Below are 15751 nucleotides of genomic sequence, written 5' to 3' on the forward strand. Positions count from 1 at the left end.
AATAAGTATTTCTTCTGCTGGGATTTCTCGGTTGAGGTTTAAGCCCTGGTGCTTGTTGATTTTTAGAAGAAGCCCTGTTTATAGGAACCCAGCCACGGTCATTGCTGCCAGCTTCAGGCAGAAGAATTGTATAACAAATGCTCAATTTTTTTTAGTATATGTATAAAATTTAAATTTGTAGCTGTGAATTTTTTGCATTATCTGAAGTTCTATTAATCGTACATTACCCTAGGAAACTGCCAGCTGTATCTTCTCACTTCTACTCACTGCCCCAGCCTACGTTAATTTTATAACAAGCATTTGCTTTGCCTTTCCCATGAAAATGCCAGTTTGCTCCTGTGGACTTTAACAGACTCAACACCAGTATTCTGACAGGAAAAAGAAAAAAAAAAAAAGAAAGAAAGAAAATGAACCCCTCTGGGGGAGGAAGACTGAGATTCAAAGTTGGAAGGGACCCTTAAAAGCCATCTAATCCAACTCCTCTGCAACAGGCAGGGACACCTACAGCTCCATCAGATGCTCAGAGCCCCATCCAGCCTGACCTCAAGTGCCTCCAGAGTTAGAGCATCCAACACCTCTGTGGGCAACCTGTGTCAGTGATCTGCGTAGTCTTAACAACCCCCTAACTTTCTCTGCTTCAAGATCCACATCACTAAACGCATCCTTTATTTTCCTCATCTGAGTAAACTTCACTTATAGTTGGTGTAGGACTATGCAAGTGGTAACAACATTTCATCTTGCCATGGCATGATGCAAATGGAACATGTAAGATGAGCTCCTTGGCCAGAGTAAACCAGAACAGCTGCCTCTGTAGCTGCATAGCAAAAGGCTGGTGCTCACAGGCCAGGTCCAGACAATAAATACCTGGAATGATTTTGCAATACTTTCAGTAATTATTGTATCTTACTTTGTGGTTTAGAGGTGGAGTTCCAATAAAATTAGGCATGCCTGGAATCACAAACCTGACATGCTTGTGTGACTTCCATTCAAGTGCCAAATATGTAGCTGATAAATGAAGCAATAGGAATCTAATAATGGCAAACCAGCAAAACCAAGATAGCAAACTACAGTGAGAGCTTTTTCCTCACAGAAAGAGCATCTTCTTTCTATATTAGTGTTCAATATACTCTGAACTTAAGGCAGATATAAAATCCTGAGTTAAGCAGAACTCGCAGCTGGATATCTGCATCGGTACTGACAGAGGCAGACCTCCCTGTAGCTAATGACTGTGAAGTCAGTGCCTTATTTGGGTTCAAACTGTAACGTGAGCATATTTTGAATCCCAAAATAAATTCTTCAGGGTTCTGAAGAACTGTTAGCTACTTGAGAGAAGATGTCCTTGCATACTGCCCAGGAGAGCTGTAGAGCTGTGTCTGGCTAAGCATGACAAAGGTGCAGAAGAAAGAAGAGTAGTGAAGAACAGCATAGAAATACTGGTGCAAGATAGGATTCAGTACACTCTTCTGGAGAAGCACAGGGGTGGGTGAGCTTACTGTTAAGCACCTGCCACAGCTACAGTGGGGGCACAGATTCACAGGTCAGCTAGAGCCCATAAGGGCATATTTGTTCTCATAAACATTAAAGAGATTTGGGTTGTCATTTTCCTCAAGGTTACAGTAAGTTGGCTACAACAAAACACCATTCATTTGTTACCTGAGCTGAACCATAACCTCACCTCTTGTAAGTTACTCCCAAAAGCAGTAAGCACCTCCCAAAAGCTGTGGGACATACACTAACCTTGCCCCAGAGGCACTCCACTGATGTACTCAGTACAGCATGCCTTGATTTACTTCAGTGTGTGTTAGAAACATCAGTATAACCAAGTCTGACTGCAGTACACAAGCACCTAGAACTGTTGAAGTCTGCTCATGTTGGAGGGCTTTACAGTAGAAAGTATGCACATAGCTGTTCAGCTTTAGAGAAGACAAAACTGTGGCCATCCTGCTGCTTTCTTCACACTGAGAAGTGAAATCCTAAATCTCAAATACCTGCTAATTACCTGCCACTCTTCCCTATTAAACAACAGATCAAGCCAAGAGTAAAATAGAAATTAGTCTATTAAGAGTCAGATAATAAGCCAGGACATAAAAATCCCTATAACACCTTTTTTTTTTTTTTTTTTTGTGCATAGTGAGGACAGAGTTTAATGCTTTACTCAGAAATATGTTGACTGTTTCCTGCTGTGACTTTTGATGTCTTTTCATTCACCCTTAACTTCTATTCCAATTAGCATGAGAACAGTGCCCTGTGGTGTAATTCTGATGTGGTTTTCCATGCTCTGAATGTTTTTATTACTGATATTTATTATTTTAAACCACACTTTCTTACATTACTTCAGGTTTTCTTCTCCCTCACGGATCTCTTTAAAAAGCATTTAACATCATTGACATTCTAACAGACAAACGGACCATGATTTATGACACTTTATGTCAGTTCTTATTTCATGTGCTCTATGGATACACAGAGTGTTTCTGTTTAAGACCCTGTTAGGAAGGCTTAGATGTTGGTGAATGTGGTGAACCTCAGGGTGTTGGCAACCCTGTAGCATCTTCTAAAAGACTTTTCAGACAAACAGCCACAGGCCCTATGCACCTTCTCCTGGACTGTAGTCTCAGCTCCTCAGCCTCCTTGTAGTCTGAGGACAACAGACCTCATTGGTTGTGACTTAGGTGCTTTGTGTTCTTTTTCCTAAGGCACTAGCATTTATTGCTTTCTGTCTACTGTCTTCTCTACATTATCACAGCTCTAAGGTGCTTTCATGTAAATCTTAGGGACAAAGTATTTGAGTAGCTTAATTACGATAACCAGCGTTTCCTGTGAAGTTAAAATTATAAAGAAATCTAACCTGGTTGGAATGCTATGACATAATGGAGATTACAGTGATAGCAGTGGGGTAGCAAAGTCTTCGGCTGTGGCAAATGAGTACAAACCCAAATGCAGCACCACAAATGAAGAAACAAAGACATAAAGCTACTCACCTTTACAAGGCCTCAGGTAGGCAGGGATCTCCAACAACATACCCTTGCTTCCACTGCCAGTCCTTAAATGAGGTCTGGGAAGGGATGGATACTGGCTGCATCACTTCTGGTCACAGTTTCATTGCTTGCACCTGAGCTCCACTGGGTCAGCCCTCCCTTCCCACCAGGTGTTCAATCACTGCTTCAGGCCATGACTTTGCATTTCTACTGCACTGATTTTTAATAGGCACTGCTGCACAGGAAGGTGCTGTGCTATTCTCAGGAGCACGTGTGCACTATGAGGAAATTATTGTTCCATTGCTCTTTCATTTTGTGACCAGTTTAAGCCAAACCAACTAGGAAGTTATTGGGTTTTAAGGATTTGTGCCACATGGGATTTGCTTGTACATTTCATTTTTCATAATAGCATTTAGTGAGCACCTATAAATCTTTCTTTCATGTGTGATTTCAGGGATACCTCTTAGCTCATAAGAGACGTAGGAGCTGTTTTAGGACATGACCTTTGCAAAACCTGCACACAGAGAGGACATTTAGCAGCTGCAGAGCCAGTGGCTGGCTTGGCTGGTAAGATGACATAATGCTCTGGGGAAAGGGGCTTCAAGCAGCTAAGGCTTTCAGAAGATGAAAGGCTTCTTGAACTGAGGAAAATGAACTGTGAGATAACTGTCACACTGATTATGAAATACAGATGCTGAGGTCATACAACAGGAGGAATTACGATGCTGATCTCACCAGCTATTCAGTTCATGGCAAGTGCTGAAGTGCCGTTAGGGCATGCTACCCAAAACGACAGTCTCCGTGTTGGAAAAAGAAAAAAATAACAACAAAAACAAACAAACAAAAAACAAGAAACCACCCCAAACTGCTTTCATTAAAGACAAAATGCTGCGGTACCCCGCACGGCCCTGCAGCTATGGCCAGGAGGTGGCGGTGGAGCCCGGCAGAACGCATGCAAGATCCTCTGGCGGGAGTCTGCTGTGTGCTCTGCGCTCATACAGCAATTCAGTTTGAGAGTATTTTGCTGATACGGATCCTGTCCCTTCGCCATGTTCTTGCCAGTAGAGCTTTCAGCTTTCATCCCAAGTGGGAAAGGTACCAGGAAGCTGCTTCATGGGCCATCGCCATTCCTTGAGAGTGGCTGAGAACAAAGTAGAGCCAAGTACTGAAAATAGTTACTAGTTCTGCAGGTTAGTGTGAATGCAGTGCTTAATTGACTTTTTACCAAGGTGAGAGAAGGTCGTGTTGCCTCTGCTCCATCGCTTAAGAAAGCATTGCAGTCTGAATGTCCAGTGTGTGCGAAGCAGACACTGCATGAGCTTAACAGCTGTGTATCTGACCCCAAGATAAGTGCAGGAAATGGTTTATGCTGTAATATTCTGAATGCCAAAAATCACTCAGGTTATTAAATCGTTGCAAAATGTTTCATGTTTAACTCTGTCCTTCCCAGTTGCTTTAGCCTTGCTCAGTGCCGCAGTGCTTTCTGAAAAGCAGCAGTGCTTTGTATGTTGATAAAGAAAGTGCCAGACTGCAGCAAAATGCAAGAACCAAGACTGTTAATTATCTACAATGTGAAATGGGTGGCTGTAAGCAATAAAAGCATCTAATTGTTATGCTTACAAAATTACAGACCAGTCAGGCATAAAACAAGTCAGAGTTCTGTAGCAGACAAATATTTTCTTTTTCCCAAGGCACCTCTTTTTTTATGAAGCTTAAGTATTGACTTTCAGGAACAGATATGATGGTAGGTGGTGTGCCCTTACAGAAAAACACAAGCATTGCAGCTAGTTTTAACTCACAGTTGCTGCAGAGTATCCGGAGACCAAATTTCAGATGACAGCTGTCCCATATATTTTAGATGCCCAATAATGATATTGTAGGTATTGACAGAGATCTCTTAGAGAGATGATCTATTGATAATCACATTTCAATACTATGGGTGGTAGAATGGAAGGACAGGACAGTGGTAGAATGCAAGAATATTAATGCTTTTTTCAGCAAGCCAAAGCTTGCTGAAGGCAAGCTATTTATTACGAAGGTGAAGCCCATGCAGATGAAGCCTTTTGATGTCATAGGTATGTTTAAACTGATCAGAGGCAAAGTCAGGCAAGTCAGGGCTGAATATTTGCAGTTTTCTTTTCAGAAAGGTGCAGTGGCTCGTGAGAATTAAAAGGCTGACAGAAATAAAGCAATGCACTTCAGGGGTAAGGAGCAACTGTGCTGGGTTTGGAAAGTATAGATCAACAGGATGTGCAATTTCAGCCTGGGTAGTTCTTTCCGGTTTTGCATTGGGTATTAAAGTATTAAATCACACTGCTAATGACAAAACAAGGAGTTCTGTTTGTTTGGATGCTGTATTATTTGTTTACTGTAGTTGATTTACTTATTTCCTCCTGTGAGGTTAAATTCAAAAACCCAACTCAGGTTTATACTTTCAGCCAATGCTCTGTTGTCCCATTTCACAAGCTCACAGTGCTGGAGAAATTGCAAGGGCCTATGGAGAATGTAAAAAAGAAAGTTTCTGGTGCAGAGATGAGTGATCCAAACTTTTTCTTAACACACCAAGAGTGATTTCCTGATGTCATTGTGAAAATTGGCTGCATAATGCCATGCCATTTATTGCAATGCATCATTTCTTGTCAAAATGTTACTGAGTTGACTGTCACCCTAGTTTGAGCTGAGTAGTATATAAGATTATTGGATTGGATTGGATTATTTTATAGCATAATCATTACAGGTAAAGGTGGTAGAATTAAACTCTTGCTTAATGTGAGCTTGAATAATAATAGAGTTGGCAGTGTTCATGAAGCCAATTATTAACACAACATTAGGAGTTCTTTATCACATTCCTGTGCAATTGAATGAAAGGGAGGCGTGGTTGTATAGCTTGAGATTGTGTAATTCTTTAGATTTTAGAACATCTTAAAGGTTAGATACTCAAGGGTTCAGTGCCTTTTTAGTCCAGTGTCAGGTTGTCTCTAAATTATATATTTTCTGAAAGGAGAAAATTGAATATAATGCATTTGTTCCAGGTGCCACAGAATCTGTCTGGCAGAGCATGAACACATCCTCACCTCAAAGAGATAGTAATCTGAACAAGCAGGTGTAGCAGGTAATTTAAACAGCACACTAAATTAGTTTTTAAAAGATGAGTAATATATTCAGCATTATAATCACATAAAACAAGTGTTTAACATATGAAAGTTAACAAGCGAGTAACAAATTCTGTCTAATACTGTACATCTGTTCTTTTTGTTCTTACAGCTCTTCCTTTGTCTCTTGGGATCATGCTTGTCACCCAGGGGCTAGTCCTTAAACGTAAATGGAAAGAATACACGGTGGGCATAAGTTACAGAGTTCAGACTCTGGAGTTAATACTGAACTGCAAATTTCCCTGTAGCCTGCTGTTTTCCAAGATCAGCATTCTTCTCACTCGTCACCATCACTGTTATAACGATTTGATCATTGTGTATTAATTGCTGCATTCGTTCATTTGAAAGAACATGAGCTGTAGAGAGAATTCATGAATTCAAAGACTGGCCACTAGACCCTGTTGTCATGCTCATGTGTGCTTAGGTTGGGTATTCCCTGGGGCTGCTGGTGGGGCAGAGCACTGCACAGCCTGAGCAGGGCGCCAGCATCTGGTATGCTAACTCCCTTTGTCTATTCTAAAAAGGCAGGCACTGTTCTTACAGTGACCACACACTGATATGAATACAGCTTTGGTGCAGAGAGACAAGGAATCCTGCCAAAGTGAGGAAGACAGAGAGCTCTTTATAGAGGTGGCTTGCAATCTGCAGGCTAACATAAAAGAAAATTGTATTCTGTTTATGTGGTGAGTGAGCCTGCTTCCACACATTGCCCCTTGAGGTTCCCCCTGGGGATCACGGCTAATAAGAGGCTTGAAGACAGCATTTTGGGTAATGGGTGAAGGGCACCCACTCTAAAGTTTGCCATGGTGGGTGCATCCCATAGGAGAAAATGATCTGGTCCTCCAGCCCATGTCAGTAGCCGGTTACAGGAAACCACGGGGCCTAAAACACAAAGAAGAAAGTGAATAAACATTCTGACTTTTTCCTTTTATTATAGACATTTTTGTTAGCAAACCCAACATTTGGAGCATTACCTAAGACACCAAGTAAGTTGGATCTAATTCTAAAATAAAGATTAAATGAAGAGATCTGCAGACCTCCGAAATCTCTTTTCAAAGTCTCTGTTTTTGGAATCTGTGAGAAATTACCAAAGTTATTTAGGAAACAAGAATTCTCTTGTGTTTAAAAATGAATATATGAAATGCAGTTAGTTTCGTGTAAACATTTTCAATGGTAGCTTATATTTACATACCTATCCTCTGATATTGGTCTAACCTTTGGTTTAGAAGTAATGTCAGTCCAATTATCATCCATGCTCAGCAGATCATTAAGTTTTGGATATCCGTGGACCATCATAGCCTGCTATGAAAAGGAAGATAGGATTTTCTGTATGTTCATTTGATGCATTGTGTTTAATTCGTAATCACACGATAAAACGTACAATACTGTAATTGGGCTTTTAAACGACAAGAAAGGAAATTGACTCCCTCTTCAGCAGACGTTTGGTGAAAAACTGGTCATGTTGAAGTAATTTTTTGTTCTAATTCTGTTCTGGTTTCACAGAAAAACTGAAAATTTAGTGCTACATTGGCAATCGCCAGAAATACCACACAGTGCATACAAGGGTAAGGGAAATTAGTGCTGACATAGTGATTGAATTTCATCACAGACTCTCTATATAATCTGTTTCTCCGAATCTGAAGTCTTGGAACTCAGTTGGCCACTATCAACATTTCCTGTATGCATTTTTCAGGGGCCAGTTGCTGTGGTTCGTCATTGTCAAACACTTTTCTAAAAATCCTCTCTACAAAAATTGATCTCATCTGTCTTTTCATATATTTCCCACAGACTTCAATGTGAGCTTTTATGCTTATGAAAATGCCTTACTGATAACGGAAAGCTTCTCTGTTTTTGTATCTCTCTCCCACCATTTTTCCTCACATGGTGCTACACAAGGTGGTTATTTGACACTCTTTTGTATTATAACCTTTGCTCCTAACTCTGCTTTATCATACTGATAGGCACAGTGGCAAAGAATGCTTAGAAATTCCTATTATATTTTGGTAATTGCAGGAAATGGTAGGTAGGACTAATAAGTAATGGAATCACATTGATCAAGACATTTAGATATCATCTTTTGCAGTTTATGTGCAATTAAGTAGTCACAATAATTGGAGAACATAGGGAAGAGATTACTTCCTCAAAGCATCAGTATGCTGTGTGGTTGCATTGGGAGAAATCGAGCAAAATTCTCAAATGCTTTGTTTGCTTTCAATATTGTAGGCATCATACTTGCAAAGAATGAGAAGCAAAATGGAAATGAAAGGAAGAAGAAGGTTCAGTTCCTTCAGTATCTTAGTCTCACACAGACAGCTTTCACATTTAAAATGATTTCATTTTATTTTCCATATCAAATTTATTTTTCATAGACCCTCATTTCTGAGGAATTTCTCATTTTGCTGTATCAGCCTTAAGAACACCTCACATCCACTCAATTGGAATTAACTTGTATTGACTACAAGCATGAAAACACAATTCTGTTCTATTTCTAACTTCTTTACTTAATAATCAAGTAACTACAGATAACACTGATATTTCAAGATGCATTCAATCGTTAAGATTCTAAAAGCAGACAGAGCTGGAAGCGGGTAGTACATCTCATATCACGGTTCGGCCAGAGCCTCAGTGAGCGTGCTACATGAGCGATGCTATCCTGGGAAGACATGGGGGTGAGAAATGAAAGAACCACGTGGTGGGGTGGGGGACATGAGCCATGCAATGTTTTCACCCCAAACAGGGGAAAGATCCGTGTGAGGAAAAGTGGGATTACAGGCTGAAAAACAGGGGAGTGGTTAAATGAACTCCCACTCTTTGTCTACGAAAAAGAGGCCAGCAGCTGGGCTCTCCAAAAACGTTTTCACACGTTCTGCTTGTGGTAATCTGTCCTACATTTCTCACAGGCAGGAGAATGTGTGAAAGTGTTTGCAAATAGCTTGGCTGCCTGGAAGAGGGGAGGGCAGAGGCCTCCTTGAAATCCTGCCATTTGAGTTCCTTAAGGGTCCAGCTGCAGCTCAGGGCAGAAGTCTGATGTGGAAATAATTGGATTGAGTCTCTCTAGCCATTATGACATAGGAATTTCCAGAAGAATGTCGATAATGGTCCCTTTCTTGCTCTAAAGCTTATTGCTACAGTCTGTAAGGAACATCCTAGCAGAACCCACTTAACTACACAAAAGCAGAGATTTAAATGAACATTACAACAGTAAGGATTGTTTTGAAAGAAGACATTAGAACAAATTCCCAGTTTTAATCAACTTTGCTGTTTGAACATTTTACACCAAGAGCGGCAAGTGCTCAGCAACTGGTAGAAAACACTTTTTGGCTCAGGGTTACACAATAGGGATGGCTTTCAAAAATCAGCAGTGCTTCTCTTGTGCCAGCTGGAGAGATCCTGAGCAACGTGGTCAGCTTGATCAGTTTGCTGCTCCAGCTGGAAATGAAGCCCCCAAGGAAAGGGGAAAAAAAAGCAAAAAATCTTTCTGAGATATATCTTGCTAGTAACAACATGAAGGGAAAGTGCCAGACACAGCTAACTGTGATTGAATGACACCTTGAATTGACCAGCAGTCATGGGCTTCATTAAAGCCTCAGCCAACTGTGCTGATGAAATGCCTTTGAAGATTTTCTCTCAAATTAACGTTTGCTTACATAGGCCAGTATTCCCACCTGTTTCAAATAGACCCCAAAACACATTTAATTGAGGATGGCCAATTGCTAGTAATTACCTGAGTAGTGCAATACAGGCTTTGATGGCTGCAATGGGATTTGCCTTCACTGTTTGTCAGAGCCCACGCTTGCTGAACATTAAAGCCAAATACAAGAGATCTTTACTTTTTCAGCCTTTTCACTCTTTCAGATATCCTGCGTGCTGTGAGAATATTTTCTCCTGTATATTTACCAACTAACTTTTAAAATAATTTTGTCTCAAATACAGAGAAATCTTGCAGCTATGTGAAGGGAATAATGAAGGATATCACAGGTGTCTGTATTTGACTTACTCTTATAGTGGGTCCTGGAACTTCTGCTGTGTGACCTGCTCCCTCTTCCAGCCCAGACCTTGGCTGCTGCCCTTTTAACCAGGTACTTAGGTGGTGTCTGTTTTTCAAGAAGATTAGAAAACTCAATCAGAATTGTACTTATCTTGCAATTGTTCTTAGACAAAATTTTTGATTGCTGGAAGGAAAAAATACCTCATATTTAGCCAGTAAAGTATTTTGAATTTGCCAGGAATCAGTTTTGATGCACAAATTTTACAGCAGTCCATGTTGAAAGCAAACTGCAGTCAGATTTAAGTGATGTGTCCCTTTGTCCAGTTTAAAGATGTAGTGAAGATGACAAAAGTTTTATTGATCAGCTTCTTTCAAGTCTTTATTGCATAGATAAGAAATAAGTAGTTCAGTGTAAATCTGTTTGTCTGAAGTAGTTCTGTAGTGTTAATATAGTTGACATTAGTGAATTACATAGTGAATAACAGTTTCTTGTCATGCAATTTTTAGTATTTTGTCTGTTTTCTGCATATTATTGGTTTCTCTCTACCTTCGGTGCAATTTAGATCTTAGTGCTGAGAAATAAAGTTTGTCTTTGATACTTAGATGCTGGTAGTACTTTGTGTAGCTAGGAAAGTGACATAGGCTGGAAAGTTTGCAGTTAAGCAGCCATTCAGACCCTGAGCTGACTGTTTACAGAGTGGTCTGAAGGTAAGTAAGCTATGGAAGTTCATTAGGGTATGATCACACAGCAATTACTGTGCCAAACCAACTTTTGATAGGCATCATATTTTAAAAAGCATCAACAAAACACTTTACTGAGGGTATCAAAGGGATGCCACATTCTTTGTAGACCAAAAAATAAAATATTTTGGAACTGTTCATGGTTCACACACAATCCAAGACAGGTTTTCTCCTCAACACCTACCAGAGCGTGCATTCTGTAAATAAACAGCATGACATACAAACTTTCATGAAGTATCTCAGAAAATCAAGAGCAGACTTTTCACCAAACAGTGATATATTTACTTGGAAACCAAAAGTGCACCTACTGAGAAGTTTGGGCTTCATGGTCAGTTAGTGAAGCCTGTCTTCTGTGGTTTCGGGCTTTTTTTCTTTTTATGTTATGCCTACAGCTCACTGTGCCTCTAGTTTGTACCCATTTTGATCCATCTGCTTTGGCCATTTCTATCTGGACAAAAAGTGACTCTGCAGTCAGGATATATAGGCTGTAAAAGTAGAAGTTAACTACTAATAGGTTATAACAAACAGAAGACATTCCAGATTTACTAGCCTTCTAAATGATGTTGGCTATCAAGATAACAGTAACAGGCAGCACCAACTCACACTTGGGTTACCTGAGGCCCTTGTGGCAGACAACATTTCATGGCAGACTCTCAGGGGTTGCTCCTGTGGTCACTGGTGTCTCCTGGGGGTTACTGCATGGGTGAAAACAGCTGAGCAGTAACAGCTGCTTTAAGTGTAACACTGTTTAGGCTTCCTATTACTCTGTTGTAATAAGTCTACTGTTACACAAAGCATGGATGTCTTTTTCTCTAAATTTACTTCCATACTGTATTGCCTATTGAGGCAATAATATTCTGAGGAGCTAATAGTGTTAGCCTAGGTTAGTGACTTACTGTGCTACAGTTGTGAGAAAAGGCCTTTTACAAATCTAAGCTGCATTAGCACCAAACTTGTGCTTTTCAAATCAAAACAAGCAAAGATTTTGGGAACATTGTTTTTAAAGGTGTTCAAAAGTTTTTTTTTTTTTTTTTTTTTTTTTTGTACCTTAAAGAATACAGCCAAATAATTCTCTAAGCTTGCCAAGTTCCACATAACACTCCTTGGTTTGAGAATTAACAAGGCTATAATCTTTGGTAGAGTTATTATTTAATTTTGTGAAAATAGAGCTTCTCCAGCATTGCAGGATGAACAAATCTAGTCAAGGCTGAAGCTGAGTAACAAGGCTCCATTTTAACAGCATTGCAATATTTCTGAAGTATAACTTCAGAAGTTCATAACAACAGAAATTCTAAGTTAAGTGGCTCTCCAAAAAGCAAGAAATAGAAGACAACAGGGAAGATTCACAACACATTTATGTACCATGATAGTTAGTTTGATGAAATGGGAGCCAACTAGCTTTCACTGTGCTTTGAATTCCAGGTCTGTTGGTGTTTTTCTGATGGGTGAGTGTGCATCCTAGGAATGCAATCAGATACTGAATATTTAAATTGAGTTGTTTAGAAGACTTAGCTGAACTTTTTCAGAGTGCAAGAGTGTCTTGTAAGCTGATAGTAAAAATCTGTATAATAAGCAGATGTCTGGAATGTTAGTAGTTACAGTGCATGATGCAGAAACACTTAAATGCATACTGGTTATCCTATGCTAAATAAAAGAATGACAGGAAGGGCTGGACAAAACCTACTGTGCTTTTATGTCAGACCCTCCACATTTTTCTACTTGAGCAGATAAGTTCCTGATGATAAGTAGAGTACTGTGAGAAGTTATCAGTACAGCTATTTTGTAGCAATTATGCACAACCTCATTAGCTATCCTATGTTAACTGCTATTACTGGTAGTTTCCATGCAAATTGGTTAAAGAATTTATTTTAACAAAGAGAAAGATGAGTACACTGAACTTAAGGGCTACCTATTAAAAACAAAAACAACAGAGAAAGATTTAAGGTAATCAGTTACTTCCACAAAATGTATTTGTCTAGAGGAAGCCTCCAGGAGAAAAATAGTTGATCAAGTATTGTTTATATAGTGCTAAAACTTTTAATAGTGCTCTCTTGTAGTGTATGTTCTGTACTGGCAGGAAGATGTTTCAGAAAGTTTACAATATCTGATGAACACTGATTCCCATTAACAATTGGTACCTGGAAAGCAGAACTTACTTGGTTTGGAGATTAAGGAGTGTAGCTGTGTGTTCAGAGATATCACAGCTTCATGAAGTCTGCAGCTTGGGGAGAAACAGAGCATTACTTATCTGATTAGTAACATCAAGAAAGAAAATACAGCCTTCAGCTGCAATGCATGTAAAGGGAATAGCCTTATGTGAACCTCAATCTACTGCATGGAACTATGAATAGAAAAGGATTGAGAATAGAACAGTGTATTTTCTTCTTTGGGGAAATTTCTATCAGTTGTTTTAAATAATTTCACTAATTTTATATACAGTTTTAAAAAGTTGCATTTTGTAAAGGAATTATAGATTGAAAAGAAATCATATTCCTATTAAAACACGGATTTATTTTAACTTTGGGTGAGCTAACTGGACTGCAATTCTTTTTTTAAAACTGAAAATGGAAAGATGAAAGTTGACCAGTCAAGTATTTATAAGTCTATGACAAAAATAATATTTTGAACTTATCCTATTACTTTCTGAGAGGATGTAGCATTATAATGCCACAGAAAGCACAGCAGTAATAGTAGGGTAGCAAAGTCCTAGGCTACAGCGAGTGAGGACAAGTCCAAATACAACAGTCACAGAAACAAAGGGGGGAATTTTTATTTATTTATTTAACCCTTGGAAGGCCTCAGGTAGGCAGGGATCTCCAACAAAGTACCCTTGCCTCCACTGCCAGCCCTTAAACGTGGTCTGGGAAGGGGTGGATCCTGGCTGCTTCCCTTCTGGTACCTCAGGTGTATTGCATGCATCTGAGTTCCCCTGGGTTGGCCTTGCTTTCCCACCAGGTGCTCAATCACTGCTTCAAGCTATGACTTGCATTTCCACTATAGTGGAGAAAGAGATAAGGAGCATGCTGAGCCCCCAGAGCTAACAGATGGGCAGGGCTGTGGTTGGAAATGTAAGTAGAGCACATACCTGGGACAGGAGACCGTGGGGCAAGGACAAAGGGGATGGTTGAAGGCACAGCTAGATCAGGTGCTGTTCTGGTGCCTCTAAGAACAGTGTTGATTTGGGAACACAAGCTTCTTTGACTTGACTTTCATGACTGAACTGCTGTTGATTGTTTGTCCCCATAGCTGATTTGCTTATATGGCATTGCTGCCAGGAACTTTGCTTGGGAGAGTGAAGAAAAATCCAACTTCTGATGCAAGCATTGCAGCAGGTCCTTGGAGCTAGTAAGCTGCTTCTACTCATGTGCTTGGCTTATATGAAGCATCTTGTTTTCCTAACTGTACTTCATTTGAGGAACTGTCTCCAGAACTGGTGAATCTGTAGAGACTAAAATAATTTCAAATATACCCATGATATTATGAATAATAGTTCTTTGTGATACCTCCTTATTGTGAAAAATCATTAGAGCTTTCACAGAAGGATGTCAATGTCTTACAAGGCTATCAGATTCTGAAAGAATAGATGTGTGTGAACAAAGGGATCTACTCCTGTACAATCAATGAATATTAAAATGTTATAATTATGAAATAAACAAGAGAGTTTGACAAAGCAGATTACAATAACAAAAGGTGAATAAATAGAAGGCTTACCCCTATCCTGGGCTCACTCACAAAACTCCAGCAGAGCAGACCTCTACAAGAGATCCTTCCCTACTGGTAGCCAGCTCTTAAATAGGTCTAGGAGCAGCACAGGTGAATTGTTGAATTGCCTTCACCTGTGCTCCTCTGCCTGACTCATTGCTCACCTCAGGTGATCAATCAGAGGTTCAGGCCCTGATTCAGCAGTTCCCATACAACTCCATACTGTGCTACTACTTTATATAGTTCGTCATATTTAGTTTTCACTGATCATGTTTTACTGAGTATAGGGTTTTTGTTTGTTTGTTTGTTTGTTTGTTTGTTTGTTTTGAGAAGGCTTTTAAGAAAATGAGGTTCTCAAGAAATAGTGAGGCAGCTTTTAAGGGCAGTTTAAAATCTAGAAGGCTTGAGAGGGCTTTGGGTCAACATGCTAACATAATCTGGCAAAGGAAAACATAAGCATGTTTGTGTATGGAGAACAACTAGAAAAAGTCCTTGCTACTGTAAGGCTGAGCAATGATCTTCCTTGTGATCAGTAGCACAATACACAGGGGACAGTTCTAACTGCATCACATGGTTGGTTTAAAATCACCCTGACTTTCTCAGCACTGAGCTTTGGGAGTCGTTTTGCCTAGTTTTCTGTGAACAGCAGATCAGTGCTCTATGACATCCAAAAGACAAGTAGAACATCAAGAATGCCTAGGAAAAAAAAAAGAGAACTATAATACAGAGCACTTTTATGGCATCCCCTTTTTGTGAGTACTGAGAAGGAGAAAAAAAAAAATAATCAGAGGTGCAAAATACTTTCTTCTCAAAAGACTGAGGAGGTAACTCTCCAGGATGAAATCAACTCGAGGAATGTCATGAAAGATGAAAAAAGAATAAGAAATTGCTGTTTTTTTCATAAAATGATGACCTGAGATGTTGTTAATGTCCCATCATTGGTGTTTAAGTATCAGATACCAAAGCCATCCTTTTCTGTATCACTTAGCTATTGTAAAATGGTAGTGGTCCTTAGTTAAGAGTAGCAATCATACTTAAAATGCACAATTAAACCAAACAAAATTATGTGGCATTAGATTTACATAGAACTTAATTTTAGCTTAAGAATTTAAAAAATGCACCAGAAATGAGCTCCTAGTGAGGATTAGAAACAATAGAAGTGAATTTATATTATTCCATGTAAGGAATGAATT

At 39.5% G+C, this 15751-nt stretch overlaps 1 long non-coding RNA gene across 1 annotated transcript; it reads right to left on the reverse strand.

Annotated features, from left to right (window-relative positions):
• Positions 1–10166: 10166 nt before the first annotated feature.
• LOC122180542 lies at positions 10167–14603 on the reverse strand. The gene is made up of 4 exons (XR_006179139.1): positions 14568–14603; positions 13942–14304; positions 13013–13077; positions 10167–10221 (listed from the first exon to the last, which is right to left on the reverse strand). It is a non-coding gene; the product is annotated as an uncharacterized LOC122180542 (long non-coding RNA).
• Positions 14604–15751: the final 1148 nt, after the last annotated feature.

Source organism: Lagopus leucura, unplaced genomic scaffold (assembly GCF_019238085.1).
Source record: "Lagopus leucura isolate 7727_CA_CO unplaced genomic scaffold, USGS_WTPT01 Super-Scaffold_100004, whole genome shotgun sequence".
NCBI classification, from domain to species: domain Eukaryota; kingdom Metazoa; phylum Chordata; class Aves; order Galliformes; family Phasianidae; genus Lagopus; species Lagopus leucura.